Below are 24,321 nucleotides of genomic sequence, written 5' to 3' on the forward strand. Positions count from 1 at the left end.
ACATGAAAACCTAGTTGAAAAAGCTACGTAACAACTTCAGGTTGATGGTTACTTTGGGGATACAATTTGATTAAAGAGGTTACTAAAGGGTCTCACTTATCTGAAAAGTTGTTTGTAGTTTAATTACACAAAAACAGATGGAAACCACATCTTTCAAATGTTTCCATTTGTTAAAACAGGGTAGTGATTGATATATGGATATCCACTATAGAATCACAGTTTTATATTTGTGTATGAAATTTGATAATAAACAGAAGGCTTGCACTTGAAATGTTCTTCATAAGAACATTCTATTTACTTTATACAATTTGCTTTATTTACATTATAAAGAGATTCATCTCTCCGTTTTTTGTAAGTAATTCCTGTTTGTGAAATATAATTTTGGAGTGAAAAGTGTATTTCCAATCCCTATTTGATATGTATGCTTTTATATTAAATAGCTATAACAAAGTTAAGGACAAATATTTTGGCTGACATACAGTTATTTATCCTTTCTGCAGTTTTAAAACTGTGCCCTGTCTATGATCTCACATTCCTGAAATTCAGCCTTATGATGGCAGCTCAGTCATAAAGTATCAGTCACAAAAACAGGCTGTGGAAATAAGCTGGTGACACTCCTCTTTTCCAGTGACTTAAGTTCTTGAAAAATTTATAAATTCCCAGCTACTGTGATCATATCCATTTCTTTGTTAATAAGGAAAGTAAGTCCGTTTTAAAGATAAGGTAAAATTAGAATATTATTTCACAAGTCATTTACTTTTGAAGTCGGAAAATTGATCCAAGAATGGCTTGTTATTTGAATTCATCAGCCACAAAGTCGGTAACTATTCAGCCTTTTAGGAAGTAGTACTAGTAATAAGAAATACTGCTTTTGAGAATTATAACGTGATCTGAAAGATAGAAGTGTGATGATTTTAAAAGGAAATACCATTTGATTCTGAACTTATCTTTTTTTACTATCTTGCTTTATTCACTAAGTCTTCATATAATATAGTCAATTTAAAAAGCCATACAACCATACGGTTCTATACCCTTAGGCAACACCAACTTTTTCTTCTCCACAAAAAAATTCTTTTGCCTATTTTTAAAATAAATTAGTTGTGTTTGTTGTGTAAAATAATTGAGGGGCACCTGGGTGGCTCAGCTGGTTAAGTGTCTGCCTTTGGCTCAGGTCATGACCCTGGCGTCCTGGATCAAGACATGTTGGAGCTCCCTGTTCAGGAGAGTGTCAGCTTTTCCCTTTCCCTCTGCCTCTGCCCCTTCATCTAATCGTGCTCTCTGTCTCTCTTCCTTTCTCGCTCAAACTAAATAAATAAAATCTTTTTAAAAATAATTAAAAAATAATTTATATGAAGTATTTGTTGGGTATATAATTCTTAAAACAAAAGAAAAAAACTTTAAGTGTTTTACTGTTAGATCAATGGCTTTTATTTTTAACTAGAGGTAAAACTTTTCAACCCTTTTTCAGAGACCAAATATGTTCTCCAATTTTCTTTTCCTTTGCTTAGGGAAATAATGGCTATTTCAACTCCTGCTTCTCTCAACATTTCCTATATGCTAGACTCATTTTATATTTTAAAGGGCTCAAGTGAAAGTTTGAAGGCAAAGTTCCAAACTTCATATACCTCTCCACTCCTATTTACAAATTAATTCCTGCTTCCAGCTTCCTGTGCTCATGAGGGCTGTCGTCAATTTCCAGTCACCCAGACTCAAAACCTTTACTGTCCTATGTTTTCGTCTCTTTCACCTTAACATTCTCACTCTCTTACCTACCAACCAAGAATCAGTTACCAAATTGACCACCCCCTTGTGGTACCTCTTATTACCTGGCTTGCCTTGGCCCCCATGGCCTCAAGCCTGAATTACTCCAACAGTCTTTTAAATGTTCTCCTTGATGCCATTCTCTCCTCGTCTTGACAACCCACTCTCATCACTACTTTTTACCCACACTTCACTACTAGATTTAAATATACAGTCTGAAAAAAAATAAATAAATAAATAAATAAATAAATAAATATACAGTCTGTTCTCTAATGATATTTACAACTTTTTTCTGGCTTTTGAGACTTCACATAGTCTTGGTCGACACTTACTAGACCTAATGCTGGGACAAATTCTTATTGAGCAGCTACTATGTGTTACTTGTGTTAAGTGCAAGCAGTAGGTACACAGCAGTGACTGAGGCAAAAATGATTCTTAATGTACTGCCCTCTTTAGTCTTTATTTTACTTGTTTCTCCACAAAGTAAATAGTATCTCTCATTCCCCAATGAACAAAGCCTGATAACTTTGCAGTTTGGAAAATAGATACTGTGATTTCTGCATACACTGTCATCCTGTTACATAGGTCTTTATTTTTCTCCTTGCATAATAAAAGGGAGGACAATTTTTGGGTGAAAAAAAAAACCTGTCTTAATCATTAATCTACTGTACCCAATTTTGTTGTTTCTGATTCAAGATCAGTATCTTTCACATCACTGCAAACATCAGGGAATTTCTTCATTATTGGCATATTAAATTATGCTAAATGGTAATTTTATTACATCCTATTCCCATTAACTCTGGAACAGTATGAATGAAGGGAAGGCTTGAGGTAGCCAAAGCTGTTGAGTAACGTGTCTTAGATATACCTTTTCTTCCTCTTTTATTTATTTAAGTGATTAGCAAATTAATCATTTTTTTCTAACTTTGACTATAGAGAATTAAGGACATAATTTACAAAAAAAAAAAAAAAAAGGATGATCATTTCCTGAGAAAATTTTATTATCATGTTAATAAGTAAAATTGTCTTTAAATATGTGAGCCCTTACTGCAGATATAAAATTAATGCTTGGGAAAGTTAATAATGGAATGCTACTCAGCAGCTAAAAGTAAGAAACTATTAGTACAAGTACCAACATAGGTGAATCCCAATTTATCATGCTGAAAGAAAGAATCCATGCCAAAAAAAAAAAAAAAAAAAAGTACATACCGTATGATTCATTTATATAAAATCATAGAAAATACAAACTAATTTTATAGTGAGAGAAAGCAGATCAGTAGTTGTCTGGGACACTGGTGGAGGAAGAATGGGTTGCAGATTATGGAAAATATCTCTTTTGCTGGTAACAAAAATATCTGATATTTAATTACAGCTATGCATTCCCAGGTGTAAACAGATGTCAAAATTCATAAAATTGTACAATTTAAATATATACAGTTAATTATACACATGGTATACTTCAATAAAGAGAAAAATGTAAATATTGGAGGGAGATACCAAGATAAATATGACGTAAGGTTTTGTTCCCCCCCCCAAAAAGGTACTCATTTCAGTAAAATGAAGGTATAGAAATTACTTTATTTTTTTTATTATTATTTATTCATGATAGTCATAGAGAGAGGAGAGAGAGGCAGACACAGGCAGAGGGAGAAGCGGGCTCCATGCTGGGAGCCCGACGTGGGACTTGATCCCGGGACTCCGGATCCCTGAGCCACCCAGGGATCCCCTAGAAATTACTTTAAAAAGCTAGATTGATGGACACCTGGGTGGGTCAGCAGTTAAACATCTGCCTTTGGTTCAGGGTGTGATCCCGGGGTCCTGGGATCAAGTTACGCATTAGGCTTCTTCTTCTGCCTATGTTTCTGCCTTTCTGTGTGTTTCTCATGAATAAATAAATAAAATCTTAAAAAAAAAAAAAGCTAGATTGATCTACCTGTGGAAGTATTCAAAATGAAATAAGCAGACTTCTGATTAAAAGATCACCTGGCTAGTAGAACTGGTTGATCATGAGTTCTGGTTTCTCTTTAAAATGTCTATAAAGCACATATAAAAACAAATAAAAAAACAATATTCACAGGTATGCAATCAGTTGGGACCAACAGCATATTGGCAGAATCTGAAAAGATTCTCTAAATCGCTAAGGCAGAAAGAACTGGATTGAATAAGCTTATCATTGGTTTAGTTTTCTGGAAGTGAAGAGTTTTCAGCCTTTCTCAGTGTCTTTGATCTACTCTGACAATCTCTGTCTCCTAGTTGCTGCAGTTAGACCCTTGCCAGTCAAAGGGAATACTGGTATAGTGGATTGATATTTCCCATGTTTGTTAGTTTTCTATTTGTTGTTCTTGTTCTTTGTTTTTATTTTTGTCTTCCACTCTTTTTAAAAATTTTATATGATTACTTTTCTCTACTTTTTTAGCATATTGATTATACTTTTAATATTTTTTAATGTGTAACATAGTTAAAAGGATTGTTAAGGGCTCAATCTCATGACCCCAAGATCATGACCTGAGCGAAAACCAAGAGTCCAAGGTTCTACCGACTGAGCCACCCAGGTGTCCCATACTGATTATACTTCTCTCTTTACTTTTTTTAATGGTTGCTCTACAGTTTCAAATGTATATTTATAGCTAATCCAAATCTACTCTCAAATAACATTATACCACTTCAAGAATAGTGTGAGTACCTTATAATAACAAAATAATCCTAATTCCTCTCCTTCCTATCCCTTATATCATCAATGTCATCCATTTTACTTACATATTACATTACACACACACACATGCATACATAATTGAATAAATTGTTAGTATTATTATGGACAAATTACAATCTACTGGATCAACTAAGAATAAGAAAAATAAAAGTTTTGTTTTACTTTTATTTATTCTTTCTTCAGTGTTCTACATTTCTTCATCTGCATCTAACTGACCTATAAAGAATTTCTCTCTGAAGAACTACTTTTAATATTTCCTATAAGACAAGTCTACTGATTTACTGTTAACAGATTCCTTCAGTTTTTGTTTTTCTGATGAAGTCATTATTTCTCCTTTGTTTTTGATGGATAATTTTTCAGGGTATAGATTTCTAGGTTGGTATGCTTTATTTTGTTTTACTTTCTTATCTTTTTCTAATCACTTTAAATATTTCACTCCTGGGCAGCCCGGGTGGTTCAGAGGTTTAGCTCCACTTTCGGCCCAGGGCATCCTAGAGACCCAGCATCAAGTCCCACGTCAGGCTCCCTGCATAGAGCCTGCTTCTCCCTCTGCCTGTGTCTCTGCCTCTCTCTCTCTCTCTCTCCCCGTGTGTGTGCCTCTCATGAATAAATAAATAAAATCTTTATAAATAAATAAATAAATAAATAAATAAATAAATAAATAAATAAATAATATTTCACTCCAACTCCTTCCTTCTTACATGATTTCTGAGAAGATATCAGATGTAATTCTTAATTTTTCCTTTGTTCCTCTATAGGTAAGTTGTTTTTTGGATTGTTTTTGTTTTCATTCTGGCTTCTTTCAGGATTTTTATCTCTGATTTTTTTTATAATTTGAATATGACATGCTAGGTGTAAGATTTTTTGGCATTTATCCTGCTTAGTGCTCTCTGAGATTCCTGGATCTATGGTTTAGTATACATTCTTAAGGGGACATTCTTAGTCATTATTGTTTCAAATATTTCTTCTGTTCCTTTTTCTCTTCTTCTGGTATTCCTACTACACTTACGTTTCACTTTTTGCAGTTTTCCCACAGCTCTTGGATATTCCTATTTTTTCCCCAAGTTTTTATCCTATTTGCATTTTTAAATATTTTATTTATTTATTTGGTGGAGAGAAAGATTGAGAGCACAAGTGGGCAGAAGGAGAGGGAGAAGCAGACTCCTGCAGAGCAAGGATCCTGACGTGGGGCTCAATCCCAGAAACCTGGGATCATGACCTGAGCCAAAGGCAAACACTTAACTGACTGAGGCACCCAGGTACCCTGCATTTTGGTCTTCAAGGTTTATATTGACACATCCTCTAGCTCAGAGATACTTTCTTCAGCCATGTCCAGTGTTCTACTAAGCCCATCAAAGGCATTTTTTATTTCTGTGACAATGTTTTTCTCTCTCTAATATTTCTTTTTGGTTCATTCTTAAGTTTTCCATCTCTCTGCTTACATTGCCCACCTCTTCTTACATGCCATGTAATTTATCCATTAAAGTTCTTAGCATATTAATCATATTTGTCTTTGATAATTCTAACATCCCTGCCATGTCAGATTTTTGATGTTTGCTCTCTTTACAATTGTTGCTTTTTGACATAACTTACAATTTTAATTTTTTTTCTTAATAGCTTTACATGATGTACTAAGTAAAAGAAGCTATTATAAATAAGCCTTTAGTAGTGTGGTGGTAAGGTATGAGGGGAAAGGAAGCACTCCATAGTCTTGTGATTCTCAGTCTTTCAGTGATGCTATACCTCTGGACTGTGAGCTTCACAAGTATTTCTTAGTTTCTTTTCTCTCCCCTTAGGTGGAACAGGATGCCTTCAGTGAGCTGGAGTTGAGTATTTCCCTTCCCCGGGTCAATTAGGTATTGATATATTCCAGCTGGTTAGGTTGTGGTTAACCAGTTTAACTTGAGCACAGGTTTATTAAGAAGAAAAGAGTGGTTTGACAAATTTCTAAAGAGTGCTTTTCTCCTACTCCTGCCTAAAGTCTGAGGGAATTTTTATACAATATAAACTTTAATAATCTGGTCAAGTTCCTGGAGGAACATACAAAATATGGGGTCCCCTTATGACTGAGGCCCCATGGAGTTTTTAACTTTCAGACTTGACCACAGTTATCCCCTAGCAGTTTGTCAATTATAGTTCATGTTTTCCTTCCCCAGCACTGGTTTTCATAGTAGTTTCCTTCCAAGAGTTTCTGTTCTGGGAAGCTATGATTCCCTGTACTTGTCTGTCTGTCTCTCCAGCTTTGAAGCAGAGGTTTGCTTTATGATGTCATCTCTTTTAAAGATCTAAGAGGAGTTGTTGACTTTTCAGTCTCTTTAGATTTTTACTTGTTATCAGGATGAAGTGATGACTTCCAAGCTCCTTACATGCAGAACCAGACCCACTATCTTTATTTTGGTATGGAAGTGCAAGCCCTGAACCAGAACATTGAAGAATCATTGCTGCACTGCTAGGTGCATGTTTTGTTTTGTTTGGGGTATTTTTTTGGAACATTCACTGAGAGATTTGTATTCATCAGAAAGTCAAGAAGTAAGAAAAAAATGCTATTTAGCATTTTGGGGGAATAGAAAAGTAATTAAAGACAAATTCATGGGAGGACTGAGAGGAACTTTAGCACATTGATGTCCCTTGGGAAGTATCCAAAAAAAATCAATGAAGGAGCTGTAATTGAAGACAAACCCAAAAGAGTCATCCCAAAAATTTAATATCTGATCTGCACAATGAGAAGAACTTCTTCATTTATATTGTCTAGACACGATCTGGAAATATATTTTGGCAATATATTCTAATATATAATATATATATTATATATATAATATTCTAATATATATATTCTTCAAAAATAATTTTAAAAGATATGTATCTTGAGAGTTTTGTGATAGAAAACAAAGTTATTGACATAGCAGACCTATACTCCGAATAAACTGTACAAAGTGCTACCTACATATGGACTTCTTTATTTTCTGCAATCACTGACTACTTTGAGATATGCAGATGTACTTGTACTTATGTGCACAAAATTGTGCTCACAGTTAAGGCGACTCACAGTGTACCTGAAGCACACCCATGGAACTTCTTAGCCTTCAACGTAGACTAGGTGTTGAGAGGGAAATATCATGATGGTCTTTTATGGCCAGACCAGTTGCATATCTTATGTGGAGGAAATGAAAGAGTCTGAGCTATTCAATATTTACCCATATACTCTTAAAGGAAAAAAACTACTTACTGACACATTTCAGCTATAAAGTGGATCAGATATAAAAAACTCAAATGATTTAGTCACAGAATATTTAAGAAGCATAACCTGTCTGAGAATCCATTATAAGGAAATAATTCCAGTTGATTTATGTAGCAAAATATCTATCTTCGCAGTGTCATAATGAAAAATTTTAAATTTCCTTTTTAAATGTACTGTCTGAACTTTCCCATCATTAAAACAACATCTACTTCATAACTTATTGTAATTTCAAAGATTACTATCTATAATGTGTTCTTTTAGCATAGTTTTATTTTATTCATGATTATACAGGCAAGTTCCTCTTTAATCAATTGTCCTTTCAAGATTGTGGCATTTTCTTTCTGATCTCTCTTACTAATTTTAGACTTTTGCTTTTATAACTAGGAATTCTATTAATTTTCAACACTTTCCAATTCTCTCATAAAATAGATATTTTAGTTAGCTAATATTTGCCAAGTCAAAATAAGCAAAACATTTTTTCTAATGGAAATACACCTAAAAGTATTTGAGGTAAATAAAGTACAAAAGATAATTTTATCTCTAAATATAGCTATTTAATATAAAGTCGTCTGAAAAGATTTGTTAGCGTAAAAAACAATAGCCTGTTTATTTACTATTGATGCCTATTATATCCCAAGTACTGATCTAGTCACTTTTGTGCAGATTATTTTCTTAAATTCCCCACACCAACCCTATTAGATAGATGCTATTAGTATTAGTTTACAGATGAGAAGATGAGGTGCAGAGAAAAATAAGTGAATTGTTAAGGGTAAGCTGTTGAGCCAGAATTCAAAGTTAAGGAAATCTAACTCCAGACTTGGCTTTTAAGAATTCCACATTATTCGTCCCTATTAAGTAGGCCACATCATACTTATGGAATAGCCGAATTAAAGAGACAGACATCCTACATTCACTCAATTCTTATGTCACAATCATGTGAGTACTCAAAAAGAATTTGCTTTTCAGCAAGTGAGGATGCTATCAGGTTTAGAAGTTTTGCTGATGTATATACTATATACAAATACATTTTATTAAGATTTAGAAATGTTAGAAGTATTCTGGAATGTCAAATAATCATGTCTAGTTATATTAAAGAAACCTGAGTAGGCTATGAGCTACGATTATTTTTTTCATTAAACAATATAAGATCCCTTCACAATGTGGGGCTCAAGAGACTGCTTAACACGAGCTTAAACATTGGAAGCATTTGTAGAGAAATTCTATCACTTATTGTTTTATTGGTATTTTTCTAGTAGACTCTCAGATTTATATTAAATCAAAAATAATATTTGTGTACAAATACAAGAAAGCAGATATTAGTTTTATATATTATAAAGGTTTATAATGTTAACTATTTAGAAATATTTGTTTTAGATGAACTATTGTATGGAAAATAAGCATGTTTTAAATGGGAATCTGATAAGCATCTTAGGAAAATATTTAAATTACAGTAACTGATTTTGACATCCTCAGTAAATGCCAAGAAACATAGCTTTTACAGCAAGTTCATGGAAATGTTCAGATAAAATATTCATGAATTCTCTACTAAAAGAAAAGCCTCTTATGGTTTTGTTTGACAGAAGATGACCTTTGCTTCAATAAGTTCCAATCTTTGCTGTAACTTAGTGTTTAGATGCCCTGCTTAGATGAATAAAACATAGCATTTTGTTCTTTGTGTTTTCTAGTATATGTGATAATTAATAGAAAGGGAGACTTTTGAAGTTTTAAAATGAAGTAAATGGGTTAAAAAAAAGGCATTAAGAAATCTTTGAAGATCAATTTTCCAGCAGGAAATTTGTCAAAGCAATTAGGATCCACCCTGACTTGGGCAAACATAGTAGTGCTCAATTGATGTGCTCTTTCAAAAAAACTAAAGCATTTTTAACTTTAGTGATCCATGCTAGTCATACAGTCAACAACCTGATGGTTCATACAAAGATGGATCAACAACTGAGTTTTGTACCAAAAAAACAAACAAAAAAAATACTTTATGAGGATAAAATCAGTCAAATATACTATAGTTTTTATTATCATGAAAATAAAACAAATGGAAACATGAACTGGATCATTTTCAACCACATGTCCTACAGATTTAATCTGGTTTCAATTTAGTATTTGTGCTTCTAGCTTTAGTTTTTGTATTCCTTGAAGAGATAGTACTGTTTTCTACTGATATATATACAGAAAGTACTAGCAGTCAAGGTTAACAAGAAGTCACCTACTCATGTCCTGAAGATTTAAAAGTTTGCTAAAACTGTTCCACCACACCTTTTTAGGAAATAAGTTATCATGTGATTCAAAGAGAAGCACAACATTAGTTTTTGTGGTCATAGGACGCCATTGATGCATTTTTTAAAAAATTTTATTTATGTATTTGAGCATTTATGTATTTATTTCAGAGAGAAAGGCAAGCGTGAGCATGGGAGCAGGTGGAGGGGCTGAGGAAGAGGGAAAGAAGCAGATGCTCTGGTGAGCAAGGAGCCAGCCCAGTACCTGGGACCATGACCTGAGCAAAACCAAGGGTCGGTCACTTAACTGAATGAGCCACCCAGGCACCCCACCAGTGCTGCATTTAATTTAAATTACTGAATTTACTTCATGGCCTCAATAGGTAGATGTAGGGAATAAAGAGTGGATTCATTAATATTTTTGTGATGATCTATGTCAATGATGTGAATATTTGATTTTAATAGATACATTGATATGACATGTCTCTGGACAAGGGATAATTGTGCCCCTGTTGTGGGAATTATATATATCTTATGCCAAAAATCTCTGACCTTACTGGACACATCCAGAAACACTGGTGAAGAATTACCCATATTTGGCTAATATGTACTTGCAGAATTAAAACAAGGAAAACGTCAAATTCATATTATTGAACTTGTTCATTAAAAGCACATGCCCTAAAAATAAGATTCCAGCATATTGTCATGATTTCTAGCCTGGTGTTTTCAATTCATCAAGTACCAGTGGGTGACATGAAATTTATGTATATTCGTTGATATACAATCAAAAATGGAAAATTCCAAGAAGATATGTTAGTTTGAATAAATGTATGAATTTCCTGGACTTACCTTCTAGATCACCTGTCTCCAAACATTTCTACACAAAATTAGCCCTTGACATGCTGCTTTTCAAGAAAGTTTCTCTTTGGTCAGATGAGTTAAGGAAAGGTGCATACTATATGAACTTCACTAATTACAAAGCAGAATAACATATTAAAAGCTCTGATAATATCTTTAATAAGGAAACTCTTTTGGCTTTTTAAAAAATGTAATGTCCCAAAAAAGTACTTATCTACAAAATCATTTTACTGTACAACATTTATTAAAATCTTAAACATAGAATTTTCGTGAAAGGGATTCCCAAGCTAGCATTTACCAAAGACATTCAAATTTAATAAGTATCCTTTGGAAGTTGTTTGCCAAAACTCTCTCATGCATGAAGAAATAAGTTTGTTTCCCTCATGGTTTCTTAGCATGTTGGATATGAAAGGTTCTCCTAGATTTGTGATAGTAACTATTACAGAGTCTTTCATAGGATTTATTGATGAAATTTCTCTTTTCTTTTGTCTACAACAATAATAATAGACAATTTTGAGTTCTTGCGATGTGTCAGGAATTATTGTAAGTACTTAAAATGGAATAACACGTAATCCTCACAACAACCCTCAGTGATGGATATTATTATTTCCAATTTTTAGAAGAAAAAAATGAGGCAACACAGAGGTTAAGTAAATTGATCAATAACATGACCAGTGAGTAGCAGAGCTGAGATTCAAAACCAAGCAGCGTGGCTCCAGAGTCCATTTTTTTTTTCAGAGTCCATTTTTTTAATCGCTGTACTAGTGTACTAAGTGCTGTACCAGCTAGCACTTATGAGAGCCTGTCCTAAGACTCTCCTGATTCTCCCTCTATCCCTATTCATTTGTAGCTGCAGCTTTCTCAGTGAAGTAGATAAGATACCTCAGTGAAAAACCTAGTTTTGCTTTGGAAGCTTAAGACACGTTACAATCTTTCTGACACATGCCAGCAACGGGATAGTAATCAATACAAATTCTTGAGCCAAAATCAAAAGAATAAATTTTTCAAAGATTAGGCTAACCTTGGTTCCAAAAGTAGCTTTCTAGCAGTCTGATATTTTATGAACATGGTACCAGTACAAGGTTTTCATTTTATGTGCATAACATGAAATAAAAGACATACCATGCTTTCTCCTCTTTTTTGGATATATGAAGTACTTTATTTAATCTAGAGTATTCCAAATTTATTTGAATATAAATAAAATATCTTCTATGGCATATCTATTAACATCTTGAAGAACAGCGTTACAACCACCCTAAGTTTGGTAAACTGAATTATGACCAGTAATATGCTAGTGTTTAAAAACTGACTTTCCAGGGCAAGAAGGAAAGGAAAGGAGGGAGGGGGGGCAGAGAGAGGGGAAGAGAGAGAAAGGAAAAAGGAAAGGAAAGGTGGAAGGAAGGGAGGGAGGGAGGGAGGGAGGAAGGAAGGAAGGAAGGAAGGAAGGAAGGAAGGAAGGAAGGAAGGAAGGAAGGAAGAAAGGAACTGATTAACAGTGTTTGAATGTTGAATTGTGAAAAGATAGGCAGGATAGGGTCTGGCAAGCAGATGAAAGCTGGTATCAGCATACCATATATTTCTCAATCTTCTCAAAATCTAGAATTACCTCTTATATCATCATAAAAAATTGCCATCTCTTGATGTGGAAGCAACACATAAGAGGCCAAGAGGGGTTTTTAAGGATTAAAATTAAGGTCCTTATCTGAATGACTTGGTGTGAACTGTGGACACAGGCACGTGAAAAGTGACATTTGGACTAAATCTCTACCAATATGCTTGTGAAGCCATAGACTTTCTTTCAGAATTTTAACATTAAATGCATATCAAGATTGCCTATATCCTAATAATTCTAGATATACCTATTTAAACATACTTCTACCACAAAAAGGTATTATAAAAGAGTCCATAATAAGAGACATAGTATGTATCTAAGTGGGAAAACCCCAAAAGAGCTAACCATAAAAAGTGACGTGAGAAATTTAGACCCAGATTTATTTCAAAGATCCATGTCTATAGATCTTTGCTTTCTAAACTGTGTGCCCTGTGAGGTTCCCCCTAATGTTTTGCAAATACCCCTTTATCTAAATTTCCCTTATACCATACCATAAAACGGTGCATTGATATGTTGTAAGCATTTCAATCAGGCTCTCTCATGAAAGTTTTTAAGACAAAAATACTATCCACAATTATACTACTAGCTTTGAGGCCATGCCCATTGCATTGAAACCGTCAGGAAGGAAAATCTTTTTCTCTACCCTCTTTTGATTATTGTTTAGGGGCCTGCACATCAAATTGACAAAAGACAGAATACCAAGAAAAAAGACAGATTTATTGATGCACACACACAGGAGTTTACAGAAAAATATGTCTCAAGAAGAAGGTTAGAATTTGGGGCTTATGACACATCTCAAAGAAAAGGGGAGGAAGAGAAGGGCACTTGTGGGAAAACAAATGATTTTTTAGAAAAGATAAATGGGCTCTTAGCATAATGAGAGATAGGATAGTTTTGTGACAAGGTCTGTTTAGGTGATTTCTTATTCTGGTACTAACTTCTTCTCTCTGGTGATTCTGGGGGTCTTCTAAGTTTGACACCTGAAACCATAAAAGTCCTAGAGGAAAACATAGGCAATAATTTTTTTGACATCAACCATAGCAACATTTTCTAGATATGTTTCCTCAGGCAAGGGAAACAGAAACAAAATGAAACTATTGGGACTACAAAGGAAACCATCAACAAAATGAAAAGGCAACCTATGGAATAGGAGAAGAGATTACAAATGACACATCCTGTAAGGAATTAATTTCCAAACATATAAAGAACTTCTACAATTCAACACCAAAAAAAAAAAGAAAGAAAGAAAGAAAGAAAGAAAGAAAGAAAGAAAGAAAGAAAAAGAGAAAAAGAGAAAAAGAGAAAAAGAAAAGAAAGAAAAGAAAAACAAAAAGAGTCCCATTAAAAAATGGGCAAAAGACCTTAACAGGCATTTTTTTCCAAAGAAGACATACAGATGGCCAACAGACCCATGAAAAGGTGCTCAATATCACTAATCATCAGAGAAATGCAAATCAAAACCACTTGACGGGATGAGCACTGGGTGTTATACTATATGTTGGCAAATCGAACTCCAATAAAAAAATATACGTATAAAATAAATATAAAAAAGTAAAAAAAAAAACACAATGATATATAACCTCACACTTTTCAGAATGGCTAAAATTAAAAATATAGAAATAACAAGTGTTGGCAAGGATGTGGAGAAAAAGGAACTCTTGTACACTGCCTGAAGCCGCATATATTCTTTTTTCCTATACATGCATATTTGTGATAAAGTTTACTTTATAAATTGGGCACAGAAAGAAATTTGTGCTAATAAAAAAGAAGGGTTATAATAATTTACTGTAATAAGAGTTACATGAATGTGTGCTCTCTCTCAAAAGATCTTACTGTACTATATTTACCCTTCCTGTGATGATATGAGATGGTAAGATGGCTATGTGTTGAGGTGAAGTGAGGAGAAAGATGTAGGCTGTGACATAGCGTTAGGCTACTACTGACCTTATGACAACACATGAGGAGGATCATCTGGTTCTGGACCACAGCTGACCACCAGTAACTGAAACCATGGATAAGCAAGCATGGATCATTTCTTAGTGGTTTTATGATAAGGGCCAATTTTTGCTTCTGTGAGAAAAAATTTAGTTTCCCCAAGAAGCAGGGCAAAATTATGTGACTAAAAGCTATAAATATAAATCTAAGAGAAATATACACAAGTTTTAAAAAAAAGCTGCCCATTGACTGAAATTGATCTCTAAGTCAAAGCAGAAGACCATGATAAGAATTATACTAAGTGACATAATTCTAAAACTATTAAAGACAATAGTACACACATTCAGGATGATGTTGAAAATTACTTTAATATTTTATTACAGCATAGGCATCAAGCAGAGAGAAGACTGTTGGCTGTAAACCATTGATATGGCCACCATAATGGCATGCGAAATGTCCTGATTTCAACATCAGGTCTTCCTATCTTGTTCTCCTATCATTTTTCCCACACTTACCTAATATAATTTAAATATTCAGGAATTATATGTTGCTAAATGAATTATATGTTGCTGAATGTCATTATCTAGTTTTTGAAATTAATATTACATTTTATGTATGTCTCATATATATTGTGCCATTCGTTGCAAGTTAATGCTAAGAAAACAAATTCTATTTGGTTGTATAAACTCACCTTGCAAATGTATAGACTACATTTTTATTGATTTTTATTGACATACTTCTTTCCTTATAAATAGAATTTAGAAAAAACATGGAACAAAGTTATTTAGCATATCATATTATGTTTCAAATGGAGTATAAGAATGTGGCAAAGATTTGCATTATTCATTATGAATAATAATCAATTTCTTTTAGTTTAAAAAAAATCTTTGTAATACTATTAGCTTCTGTAATATATAAGGAACAATGCCATTTGGCTTGTTAAGAAAGTAATCACAAAAATCGAGGCAAAAAGGTATAATCTGCATTGAATGCCTTTGAAGGTACTGTGAGAAAGAACATGAAGTAGAAATTATGAGCTAGCAGCCAGCATGAGAAAACACAGGCTTTTCCTCTTCATGCAGCCAGTGATTTGTAAACAACAATTACTAACTAGAGAAAATGAGAGGAAAACACAGATCTCAGCCAGGTGTTATTTTACGTCAGTGATTTACTCTGCTATTTGATCAATGATGAGAACAAAATCACCCATATCCTCAGGAAGCCATGAATGTTTCAAAGCAGCTGTGGGAGCACCTGGCTACTTGTCCTAGACAAAGACTACCTCCATCAAGGAAGAATCAAGATTTATTCGTCTCAGCTTCAACCAGAAACAATGCCAATGAATCTGCTGTTGCATCCCATTATTTCTTTAATGAGAGAACAAAAGCAGTTTTACGGTTCCATTTCTGGTGACTTGGCAGGAATACACTTGCATCCTCCTGAATCTGTTGTGACAGGATCATTCAATGTTCTCTCAAGTGGCCAGCAGTATAAGTACTTTCACCCTTTCTATATCTTCTGGAAATACACACACACACACACACACACACACACACACACACGAATATAGCTCTCACTTTCAAAAAGTAAGAGAAAAAAAATTCCCAAACACAACTTTCTAAATTTTTTACATCTAGATTTTATAGAAAACATGAAATCTTCGGATGGATGCCTACAAAATCTGTGGAATCCAACAGAATTTTACTGATCGAGATGTGTTAAACTGTGGCTAGGGAAAATGGGAGCACCGCATATGGGGTGGAACACATATGACCATGAGGAAAATGCCTTTAGAATTAGTGAAAAAGCAGTTCATCTCGAGAGCACCCTCAAGCAATAATCAAATAACTCAATATTTTGCTTTTGCTTTTTTTTTTCTCAATCTAAACACTTTTTTTCAAATAAGATGGTTATATAATGGGAAATGCTGAAAATTTAAGAAACTAGTCCAAGATGAATTTTAATATTATACAAATAAATTATAGCATATCCATTTTGATCAGCACTATAGGTTCAAACTCCTATCACTTTCCATCTTATTTTCTGGTGTTTTTATATGTTACATATTATTATTTCCTTACATTAATGTACTCTCATAAAATTGTGGTCATATGCATGGAGTATACGAATCAACTTGGCAGTGCTCCTATGGGATCATAGGGGATTTATAGAATGAAAACTTAAAAGGCAGGATGATTGTCTGTTAAGCCTTGGATCAAGATTTAAACAAGTTTTTTTTTTAACAAGTTTTGAATAAAAGAGCTACTCACATAAAAGTTAGCTGGTGTGTTTGTGTAACACTGTCCTAGGTCCTATGGAGGGCATCATAAGTACCAGACTTAGTCTAGGGCCCGTTCCTTCATTTTATGTGGAACTGGGAGTTGCTTCCTGTTTGATTCTATGTCCTCACCTTGAAAATGAGAATAACTGCATCTACAAAGCTACAATGTGTATTAGGTGATGTATGTGAAAGAGCATGGGAAGTTGAAAAGTGGAGTATATGATTATATATTCTATAAAGAGGAATATCAAGAGCTTATGATAAAGGCAGTCAATTGCTAGATGTCATGAGGATTAGATAGTAAAGCTTTTAGGAGTTCAGATATCAAAATCAACTCCATTAGAAGTGATTAAAGAAGTCTTAAGCTAGTCCATGGTTCTATCTTAAAGGGAGAAAAAAGGTAATTGTTGTGATTTTATCTTACATTTTGAACAATTCCTAAAATGTGAATCTTTCTTCTCAAGTTCCAACGGTTATCCGACGAGTTGTTTCACAGCCCCAAAATGGGACTGAAATGTTCTGGTCTGTTTATGCACCTTAGGTGCCCAACAGCACAGAAAAGGAATTTTTTTTTGCCTTCTTGAGACATCTAATAAGCATAAGATGTCTCAGCCATAACATTTATAATACTAATTTTCATAAAGCTTCTTGGTTTAAAATACTTTGGAAGCCAATGTTCTTTCATCTAGCTTCCTCTACAATTTTGTATCATCATATAAATTCAAGGATGACAAAAATACAGGGAAAGACTAAAGTTTGATGACTCCTCTGTAAGCCGCATGTATTACTTTATAGCCATAGCTTATAAATCTATTCATATTGGGGCTTAACTTTTTTAATGTATTAAAATTTTAATTATATAATTTTTAAATATTTTATTTATTTGAGAGAGAGAGAGAGTGAGCACCAGTGGAGGGAGGGACGGAGAGGGAAAAGCAGACTCCCTCACTGAGCAGGGAGCCCCACACAGGGCTCAGTCCCAGGACCCTGAGTTCATGACCTGAGATGACTGCAGATGCTTAACCAACTGAGCTTTCCAGGTGTCCCAACTTTTGAATTATATTTCTGAAAACAACTTCACAATATCACATTAGCTACAATTAAGATTAATCTGGCTTTTTGAAATAAAATCATAACCTTTTCAAGTAGTTCAAAGTTATAGATAATATATGTGTTTGTTAATGTAATTTAGGCCTCATTAACTATTGATCAATTGTTAGATTTATTTCTGTTTTTCTCTTGTTACATCTAGTTCTCCTAGGCTAGCATGAGAAACCACTATTAATAGCTTGATGTGATCCCATTTAAAAGTGTATATATGCATATATATTATGCATATGTATGCATATATATTCATTATATTTTTAATAGACAGCCCACAGTTCAATTTTATTCAGAGCAAAGGGAAAAAAAAAAGCTTTTGATCTAGAAGAAACTCAGCCACAGGTTTGAAATCTACGCTCAAGAATTCTTAGTCCCAAACGGGGATATCACCTATTTGCTTGTCTCTGTTCTCATCATCATGCTCAGAATGAGGGTCAGTCAGTCATCTTTATGGTAGATGCACCATCAAATGACCTCTAAATATTGCTGAATATTGGATAGGGAAACTAGGTCGTCCTTTACCTTCTCATTCATCCCCAAATCTTCCAACATGGCCTTGATACTTTGCAATTTAGTTATATGGTAGTTCTACAATTTAGTCATACACTTTGGAGGTATCTGCTATTTAGAAAAATCTTTTTGAATCATAGCATGAGTGTTGATTTACAACTTGTGTTTGTCACCTTATGTATTGACCTTATTTTCTCGTGTCCTCAGATCCACATCATTTTTAAAACAGCTTCATTAAAATCTATTGTACAGAGTTCTTTCTAGTGTCCAAACTTTTTGTCTTTAAATGTAGCAACAAAATTTGTAGAACTTTATCCATTCATTATATTATTTTAAAGATTTGTGATTTGAAAGTGTTAACACTTAGGTACTTCCTTTCCACAATATTAGTTAAAATTATTTTAGTTGTTTATGAATAAATTACTTTCCTGGTCATTTTTTCTTTTCTTTTCTTTTTTTTTTTTTTTTGATGGTATTTAAGTGGGCTTATTTTTTTTTTCATATACCTGGAACATGATACAAATTTTGTAAAAGATATTTATGTATTTATTTATTTATTTATTTATTTGAGAGAAAGAGTGTGTGTGTGTATGTGTGTGTGTGTGTGTGTGTGTGTGTGTGTGTGTGTGTGTGGAGAGCCAGAGGAGAGAGAATATCAAGCAGACTTCACTGATCATGGAACCTAAGGGAGAGCTCAGTCTCAGGACAATGAAATAATGACGTGAGCCAAACTCAAGAGCCGACTACTCAACTGACTGAGCCACCCAGGAGCCCCATGATACAAACTTTAATGAATCATCTGAGGCCCAGAAGTTACAAAGCATATTCAAATATGACTATAATATTATATTTTCAATCTATTTACATAATTTTCATATATACTGTATATAATACAGCTCAAATAATAGTACTTTAACCTAGAATAATTTCTAGAAACCAGTTTTCCTGAATTCCTGATTTTAATATATTGAGATGTTATGAATAAGGGAATTGTTTGAAGTTATGCTGAGAAGAGGCACATTCCTGATTTTTCTATAGAGCCAGGCTAACTTTCTGAGATTCTAGTGAATAGCATATGTTAAATTCCTAGAAAATACTGGTACAACATATATCTTTTTACTGAAAATTGGTAGTTAATAATAAGTTCAGCAGAATCTCAGACCAGTCTAATTTGTTGATATTTTTTTCTTTGTAGTTCAGGGAAATTATTTTCTAGCATCTGTCATATAAACAATTTCTCAAACATCCTGGAATGATATAATAGTCAATAGGAGTGTTTGGCATAAATTACTATAAACAGCAGCCTAAGGACAAGCTTAACAGTGAGCATATTAAATCAGCCAGTCATAAGACTAATAAAATAGAAATTAAAAAGGCACAGATAATGCTGAGAAGAATTTAAAGATAATGCTTCAGGTCTTACTCTGTATAATTAAGTGCTAACAGTGCTGTACCACTTTGAATTATTACTAATAAAGTGATTTTTTTTCACAGTGGCTCCACAGGTAGTGAGAGTGCACCTATTTCCATAATTTTTAAAACAAAATAAATCTTTTTTGAAACGACAGAACAAAAAATAGTACTAATCACTTTTGTGACAATACACAATTACTCAAACTAACTCGTACTGAGAGAGGGAAAGGGGGACCATACTGATGGACCTTGCCTCACACAAGTGCATGTGGATGGGTGCAGGGCATTTGTCATTATTGCAAAAACTAATTTTAATCTTTAGTTTGATTCAGTGTTGCTTTTAGTATGATGCTGACACCAGCTGTGTTGAAAGGGCCCTGGAGGGATGTTCAGAGCAGCACACACCTGCGGCTCTTCCTCAGTTCGGGAGGCTCCAGGGCAGCCAATATTGCTTCTTCAAATACCATATTTAGGCCTCGCTGTGTAAGCAGAACACTCCACATACTTGATGGCCTTCAGGTGACGAGCCAGCTTTTCAGCAGTCTCTAGAGTGGTAGGCTTCTGTGTGGCAAGTTTCTCAATCATAGAGGGGTCATCTCGGAGATCAATTTGGGTCCCAACAAGCAAGAAGGGAGTCCTTGGATGGTGGTGAGTTATCTCAGGCACCCACTTCTCCTTCACATCTTCAAAGGAGGACAGAGACACCATTGAAAAACACTAGAAATACATCCGTTTGTGGATCACTTAGTGGTCGTAATCTGTCATAATCCTCTTGCCCCGCAGTATCCAAAAGTCCAGGAGTGTGTGGCTCTCTGCCAAGTAACTGTGACTGTCTAGTTGTCAAAAACAGTCGGCACATATTCAGATGGCAATTTGCCGTAGGATGTCAGGAGAGCTGTTTTAGCAGCCGCACCTCCGCCCCCAGTGACACACTTAATTGTCTGCCTTGAGAAACAGTTGTGTATTCACTTTAAATATTTCAAATTCAATGATGACCTCAGCTTCTCCACCAGAACGTTCTATTTCCACAGTTTTTCACTTGGTGTTTCAAGCTAACTACCAGCATCACGTTGGCATGGGAGAAAGAAGTAGAGTGAGCAAGCTTTGTGTTACCTGATATTAGTATTTCTTTGGGAAAGACTCTTCAAATTCAAAGCTAAGGGCTTTTTGAAATATAGAAGAACCTTAACTTTGGGGAAAAACCGGAAAAAAAATGGTTCTATCTCACCAATTACTTATGGTGGGATAATCAGAAAGAGGAACACCTCTCCCCTTTTTAACAAGAAAGGCAGAGAAGTGAGAAACCTGAAAAATTGTACGTTAAGGAAGGAAAATCTTTAGGACCAGAGTACCCAAAATATTTTTTTCAAATTATTTTTAAAAGAAACAGATTGAATACTTTTATAAGTAGTAAATATAACAAAATGAATTAGGTAAGTAATAGATAGATGTCTTTTTAGCACTGTTTTGGAAACTTTTTTTTTTTTCTTAGAAATTTGTTTTTTAAAACCTACTCACAGGCAGCCCAGGTGGCTCAGCGGTTTAGCATCGCCTTCAGCCCAGGGCCTGATCCTGGAGACCCGGGATCGAGTCTGCATCGGGCTCCCTGCATGGAGCCTGCTTCTCCCTCTGCCTGTGTCTCTGCAACCCCCCTTCTGTCTCTCATGAATAAATAAATAAATAAAATCTTTATAAAATAAAAAAAATAAAGCCTACTCACTTTCCCTACAGAACCATAAATGTATCCCAAATTAAGGCCTTTAAAGTGAATCAGTTGAACCATTTTAAGTTCCTTATTGCTACTATAACAAATTACCATAAATTTATTGTCTCAGGAACAGATATTAATTATCTTATAGTCTGGGTGTCAGAAGTCAAAATGAGTCCTACAAGTAGAAGACAAAGGTGTCAGAAGGGCTAGTTCCTTCTGGGGGCTCTGGCAAGAATTCATTCCTTCCCTCTTCTAGTTTCTCCTGGTTGCCTGCATATTTTGTCTCACAGCCTTCTCCTCTGTAGACAAGTCACCTCCTGCCTCCTTCTTATTACACTTGTGGTTATATCGGGCCCACCTGGATAATAATAATTTTGAGATGGATAACCTTTCCATCTCAAAATCCTTAGCTTAATCAAAAGTGCACAACCTCTTTTACCAGAGAGGAATATTCACAGGGTCTGGGGATTAGACATGAATATATTTCTGAGCCATTATTCATCTTATCACAGCTGTCACATGGCTTAGTATACCAGAGTTGTTATTTCCAGGTATAGGAAAAAGACAGAACTTAGAAAGAAAACAAAGCATCAGTTCTGCCATAAGTATGACACGCATATTTAAAACTCATAACCACATTTCAACCACATGGGGCAAGCAGGTAACAATATATATTAACCATTGAACTCTGATTCAGGGAAACATCAAGAGAAAAGCACATGAAGCAGATACTGCTAGGATATATTATGTTGTATAAAGCACAGCGTGTTTAATCAACATTTCCAAAACAAGATGTAGATCAAAAATAGTTTTACGCAAGCTCTCAGGTTTCAAAAATGTCAATTCACATGATAAACATCACATTGACAAAACTTCATACGTAAAATCATGGTATTGATCACAGCATATCCCTCTCTCTGGCATCTACAGAATGAAGCACTCCTATCTGTTCTTGCTTTGCAACTAAACCCATCAGTTCATTAGCAAAGGAAAAGGGAAAATCAGTCTTAAAAGTCTGTCCTGATTTGCACCTTCTGGTGTATATCATTTACTCATTATGTTATTGTTCTTTGTTTACATTTCGTGATGCCATTGACTATATTTTCCCTAACGCACACACTCACATACACACATACACAAGCACACACATCTCTCTGAGAAGGAGCACAGGGAAGAAAAGAAAGGAAAATAATTTTTAAAAAGAGAATGAAAAGCGCTTAAAAAAAGGACATGAAGAAGGAAGAGAGGAAGGAAGGAAAAGGGAAGGAAAGGGGATAGGAAGAAGAGAGAGAAAAAAAAAGAGAAGAAAGAGTATAATAGATGAGCAAAAGTGAAGACTTAATTCTGTTAATGCTAAACTTTAAGAACCAGGCCTAGGTTGAAGTTACAAGAAGAAAACAATGACTCTATGGAAGAATATTTTAGCAATTAGAGATTTTCCAAAGGAAATAGGTGGCCTTATGAAGTAGTATACTCTTTATAGCAACCATTGAAGCAAGAAGTGGATAATCAGCTAACAAGGACACGTTGAGAGATTTTCTAGATTGCTGAAAAAAATGTATGGAATGACTTACAAGGTCTATCTTCGTCCTAAGATTCACTTTTAGGATTTTCAGTGTCACAAACATATGTGCGTAGGAGTGTGCTCTTGCTCTCCCTCTATCTCTCTTTTTCACCTAACCACATACACAATTGAATCTTAATTCGAAGCAATATAATTAACTAGAATAATTTACTGTTCTTTCAGATATTTCCATGCAAGCATTAGAAAATACCACTCATTGTAATGTGAATAAAATCTCCTTTGTTCACTAACTCCACTATGTACTTTTCTTCTTTTGCCACGTAGTTCTTGGTAAACTACTTGAGATTCAGAAAATGTAGTAATCAGAAAGGTTTGTATTAAAACCATTTTCAAAACTGTGGTAATCTATTCAATAATCATTTATTTTGAAGGTCAAAGCTAAGGTTTTGAAGGCTTAAGAAAGGAGGTATATCAGAAATACAATTCTACTGAAAACTATACTGAATACACAATTCTGTACTCAGGAAACATTGCTTGAGCCTTCAAGTTTTTCAGTTAGTCTCTGATCTGTCAGAATCCAGAAGATATTATTTCCCTATTTCCTTCTCTGACTTTTTAGAATCAGAAGTAAAAATCAATAGTTGCCCTTGGTGTTCCAAAATTAGTTTTCCTCATGTGGAGGAATAAATGTGTTTTCCCCTTTAATTTTGTTGGTACTACTGTGTTGTCACAATATGTCAAATTCAGATGTTACATAAACTCGGGTTATTAAAAAAACAAATTTATTAAATATATTCAAAAATATTTATTAAATATATTCAAAACAAATTTTTGAGGTTTCATGTATTAAAGCCATATTTTAAAATAAAATTCCATATGATGCTAGCCTTCTCAGAAAATAGAAAATGCAGCATTTGGGGTGTATATTGACCTATAAATTGTTTCCCACATCCTGTGCTTTAACTCATTAACTGTTTAAAATGTGTGCCTAATGTATATTGTGCAGCTCCTTCCAAAATCAATATATTAATACACAGTATGGCTCAGAAAATCCAAATTACATAAAGCACTTTTCTCTGTAAAATAATTGAACAAAATAAAAAATGTGTGCATAAAGTGTGAGAACTCAAACAGGATAATATTGGAAACTTCAACATTAGGGGGATGATCTGATAAAGTATAAACATAATTGAATATTTTATCCATTAAAGTAATAATTATGGAGACAACATAAAAATATGAAACAGGATTTTGAATATAAGGTTAAAAATATAATTATCTAAAATTATGTATATTTTATGACTATATAAAATATGGATATTTACATATGAAAGGGGTGTGCAAAAGTGAAAAAATTTTAGAGTTTATATAGTTCTTCCACCCTGAAGTCCATCTATAAGTGAAGACTCTATAACTAGATTAGTTAGAGAAT

General features: G+C 34.1%; 1 protein-coding gene and 1 pseudogene across 23 annotated transcripts in view; one reads left to right on the plus strand and one right to left on the minus strand.

The window, feature by feature from the left end:
- Positions 1–24,321, plus strand: part of EPHA6 (EPH receptor A6) — an 880,674-nt gene that overhangs the window by 528,606 nt on the left and 327,747 nt on the right. The window lies entirely within an intron of this gene.
- Positions 20,043–22,992, minus strand: LOC112641489 (cell division control protein 42 homolog; annotated as a pseudogene).

This window comes from Canis lupus, chromosome 33 (assembly GCF_003254725.2).
Source record: "Canis lupus dingo isolate Sandy chromosome 33, ASM325472v2, whole genome shotgun sequence".
Classification (NCBI taxonomy): domain Eukaryota; kingdom Metazoa; phylum Chordata; class Mammalia; order Carnivora; family Canidae; genus Canis; species Canis lupus.